The 4,928-nt window shown below is 31.6% G+C and overlaps 1 long non-coding RNA gene across 4 annotated transcripts; it reads right to left on the minus strand.

The window, feature by feature from the left end:
• Positions 1-725: 725 nt before the first annotated feature.
• On the minus strand, positions 726-4,556 carry LOC141701113 (uncharacterized). Of its 4 annotated transcripts, none has more exons than XR_012566681.1 (4): positions 4,428-4,556; positions 3,388-3,867; positions 1,789-2,351; positions 726-1,039 (listed from the first exon to the last, which is right to left on the minus strand). It is a non-coding gene; the product is annotated as an uncharacterized LOC141701113 (long non-coding RNA). The 4 variants fall into 4 exon arrangements; XR_012566680.1 differs by having other exon boundaries at positions 1,789-3,288; XR_012566679.1 differs by having other exon boundaries at positions 1,789-1,876; positions 1,991-3,867.
• Positions 4,557-4,928: the final 372 nt, after the last annotated feature.

Below are 4,928 nucleotides of genomic sequence, written 5' to 3' on the forward strand. Positions count from 1 at the left end.
GACAAACACTCGTCAATAAGCTGTTACGGGTTTATAAGCCAATAAGTTGGCTTATCGGAATTGCCAAACAGGCCCTAAGACCAACTTTCTTTATTGTCATGATTCAAGTTATTGGAGGCCCAACTCTCTGGCCCAGACTTTTACAAACTCGTGTATGTCAACTTATACTGTAGTAATTAGTTAATACCAATTAAACTTGTCATTAATAGTAACATTGATACTTAGCAATGCTAGTAAATGTTAATTAAAATATTTAGTAGTACTTGTGCTTGTTACGCAAATGTAGTATAGATTTATTTAACTTGTTCATTTTTTATTTGTTGGCCCATTTTATTTCAAAACATTTCCTGGCCCTAGATCCTTTAATGTTGTTATAATTAGTGTTCTAGCCCATGTCTTTATTTTTAGCATATTTTCTTTTCTAGCACAATTAGAGTGTCTGACCCAAAATCTTTGACTAAGGTTGTAAACGAACCAAGCTAATTGTTAGGCTCGACTCGACTCATTTAACTCCACTTAAGCGATCTGCCGAAGCTGTGGGATGTAAAAATAACTCGTTTAACTCAACTAGACTCGTTAAGTAATCGAACTCGAACAAGAAAATATGCTCATTAAGCTAATCAAGTCGATCCGAGTTTTCCAAGTGGTCGACTTGAACTCGACTTATTAAACTCGAACTCAATAATCAATATACAATTTTTTTAAAAATATATACATAAGCATGCTCTACATTACTAGAAAATAATCACAGTTCAGTAGTTCACACTTCACATTATACTGATAATAAGTAAATTACACATTTTACAAAAATTACTATTTGTGCTAAGTTGAGAATTTAAACTAGTTAAAACTTAAAAGTTAAAACTAGACAAAAACACCAGTGTTTAGTCCACTGTCTAGTAAAGATACTATGCACTAGCACATGTAAAAATTCTCATAAGCAAAATAAAATGGTTTGGCCAGTGCAGCAGGCCAAGCAAAAACTAATCATTTATCATCCAAATTTTTAGGTGATGCTTTACAATTCAAGCACAGCACACTGCAAAAAATCAATTTTAACCAAAATATTAGTTAATAATATAATAAATATTGGTAAGTCAAACCTAATTTTTAATATACAAAAAAGTAAAATAATTTAACACAAGTCTAAGAAATCAAGAATACAATACAGTAAATAATTTAAATTAAGAAACACTTTAATTTACCTTGTTACACTATATATGCATTTATCCTACTATTCCTAATTATTTCTTATTTGGAATATAATCACTTTAAAACATTTAGTTGTAATGGTCAAGTCCTCATTTTGTATTTTCTACTATAAATTGTAGTGTATACAGGCACCTACAAGGTACGACAAAAAAAGCATAAGTAATCATCCAATATGGACCATCACCAAGCCCATGCATTTTTTTTTCATCATAATTCTCAATATTTTTTAGAATGATCTATTATTAAATATTCAGAAAGCAAATTATGAAAATGAAGCATCAGCTTTAGTAAAAAAAAGAGAAAGCATCAGCAAAGCTATAATTTTCTTTACTACTTTATCTCAGCATTTTATCAAGTAAAATACTTTTTCTTATTCTTTAAATATTGTGTTTTAGAAAACTTTTACCAAAACCTATTAAGATGACAACAGTTAAAGGATTTCCATTGGAATGTACATGGACATTTTTGTGATCTACTATAAATTATAGTGTATACAGCAAGGTAGCACTAAAAGAATTCAATCCAGTCCAATAGTAGTGTACATGGACATACGCAGTTACCACAAAGTAGACAAACCTCGTTAATGTGCCTTCCCCTTGATAGAGTTAAATAGTCCTTTTGTCAAAATCCAAATCAATCTCAACTTCCTTTAACATGGGAACATCTTGCAAAAAATAGATATAAGTTATAACAGAAAAATTGAATTGTTAAATTTGAATTTAATTGCCATGGATGCATTAAGTACAAGAATGCATTTAAGCTCGTATAATTCACGTACCCAATCAGAACCGCACAATAACATCTCCACTGTATCAGTATAAAACAAGTGAGGTGTGGCTTAATGTTTCTTCTACCAGCGCTGGGAGTCGATTCTGAAGCAACCGTGCTCATCAGAATAGCCAAGATATCGCGAGCCATATTTGACAGGACTCGATACTTAGCACTATTTTGTTTCCACCAAGTTAATACGTCAAAAGATTTTGAACAATTAGGAGCAGTAATGACAATTTTTTCAGCCAAATAGTCATCTGATTTGGATTTGATGGGTTCCAGAATTGCACCACTCTCACGAACATAATTTTCATATTCATTAATTCCTTGCGATGTCTCTACTTCATCCATATTAATGTAGCCGCCATCTAATGAGACTTGACTTGAATAAATAAAAATAGTAGATTTTGCTCGATATTCAATATAATATTCTTGATAGCGTTTATTCAGGACATTGGTTAAGATCTTGCCTCACCTTCAAGTAGATAAAGAGTAGGAAAACAAAACACATGATGCTTCATTTTAAAACGCGGATCCATAACAGCGCCAATGAACATTGCCAAATTGCTCTCGCCCTAATATTTTTTAAATTTAATTTTCATCTCACCTACCATGTCTCTAATATGTAAATTCTGATCAAAAGACTTTCGGTCAAGTATTTGTTTAACCTTTCTAATTTCTTCCAGGAACAAGTTTGATGTAGGATAATGAGTACCAGAAACAATATCGGTGACAACATTAAATACTTCTAAAACTGAACTACCTTAAATCTTTTCCCAATCCATTGCATTAGCTAGGAACATAATATAGAAAGCCTTTATCAAATGAGGGATATCGCTGGAAAACGTGTTTAAACTCGTTAGCACAAATCAACATCTTAAAAGTAGAATTCCCACAAGTAGGGATGTCTAAAATTAACTTTTTAGTCTTTAAATGTAGATGTTTTGTAATATTTGTAAATTTAATTCTATAGCCTTCTGAAGCAGCCACATATTTGACACCATCTCTTATCTTTTCAATAATCCCATCTATTGGTTCCAAACCATCTTTCACACGTAAATTTATAATGTGTGCACATGACGAACCTGAAAAAGTTTTGCCTCAATAGGTAATGATATTTCCCTAATATCATACATGTCCTTTAATGTTGGTAAAGCAACATTATTTGTCCCTGCATTATCAACACTTACTGTTCCAATTTTATCTACAATCTCCCAATCGGTCTCCCAATCGGATTTTACAGTTGCCCTGCTAAATTTCTATCAAAAGGGAGTAGCTTGCCTCATAAGCTTGTTAAACATAAAACTGTCAACATGAATAAAAGGCAACTCATTTATGATTATATAGTGGGAGATATTTTTTTCTCATATCGTCATGATCATACTTAAAATTAGCAACTAATACCTCCGATGAACTATCTCCAACTTTGAATTGAAGTTGTGTCTTCTTTTGGATCCCAAAGTCTATGTGCAATCTTGCATTTGTCGACATGCCTGTTTAGAGATGATGTTGAAGAAGTCGGAACGCGTTTTAACTCTTGGAGACAAAGTTTACATATTCCGCACTTTTCACCATCTCGCTCAAATTTCCAAGAACTTCCAAGCAGCAGAGGTTTTCTTCCTAGGCCCTTTTTGTGTAAGAAATTGAAACTTTTTCAGTTTGCTTATCCCCTTGTTTATTTGTTACTTCACTTTTTTTTTCTTTGGAAGATGAAGTAGAACCTGTACGACTTTATTTCATTTTCTAACACTAATCTTTTCTTGTTCACCTATGTCGTCTGATGGAGTTTAATTTCCAAAATTTTTAATATTTTTTTCAAATACATCATCCACCGAGATAACTTCGATATGCGCCTCTTTTGATTTTCTTGATTTCATTTCAACTCTGAAATTTTTAACATATTTAATCAATTAACAGTTGCTACGACAAATATAAGAAATAAGAATAATTTAAAGTTTAAACAAAAATTAAATTCAATAGCAAAAAGTATAATTTGAGTAATTGGCTACTGAGCACCTCGGAAGCAACCAGGAAATGAGGTGTGTTACAGTAATTAGTTAGTTTATTCAAAGTGTTTAGATTAATCAAAGTTAATTAAGTAATCAAAAATTATATTTTGCCGCATAAATTACTTCAATTTGAGATCTGTACGTCTGATTATCTCAGTCTTAAACCACACCTATACAGTGGGTTGGTGACTAAGAGCATTTAAATTCAATAAACAGAATAGGAAGGTACGAGGTCATGGTCGAAGCATCCTGACAAATCCAAAAGGGTTACAAATCAAAAGCTTAAACCAAATCTGAATATTCAAATTTAAAATATTAAACCCTAAAATGAAATTATCAAATCCTTTCAAATAAAACAAAAAATCAAAGAGAAGCTAATCGAACATATATGTACTATTATGCTACGTAAATGGAAAACAATTAAATAAGACTTACCAATTGATGAGTTGAAGAAGAATCGAACAACTTCTCATGTTAGAGCTTATCGTGTCAAAGTTTTAGTTTTGGGGCAGACACTGTATAAGTGGAGTTGAAAATTTACAAACCCCATTTAATTATTTGGATTGTTAAAATGTTGTAACGTGTCCAACTTAAATCGTGTATACTCCTACTCGTGTACACCTCTATCTAGAATAAATTTGGTTATAGGCTAAAACATAATTGAACTGCCCCTAACTTATAGTTGTGTTATTGAACTCAAAAAGGTTACAGTTAACTCACTAAACTGATAAAAATTTGCATTTAGGTGACTACCCTTAACATGCCGTTAACATGCACTAACAGAATGTACAAAAATAGGCTTGATAGGAAAAAACATAATTGAATTGAGCACCAATATCTGAACACAAAAATTTTTCCAATTGGCTCGAAGTCTATATTTATATACTTTATAAAATCTACGATCTCATAAAGCCCATAATTTCATAAAATTTATAA

Source organism: Apium graveolens, unplaced genomic scaffold (assembly GCF_009905375.1).
Source record: "Apium graveolens cultivar Ventura unplaced genomic scaffold, ASM990537v1 ctg337, whole genome shotgun sequence".
NCBI lineage: Eukaryota > Viridiplantae > Streptophyta > Magnoliopsida > Apiales > Apiaceae > Apium > Apium graveolens.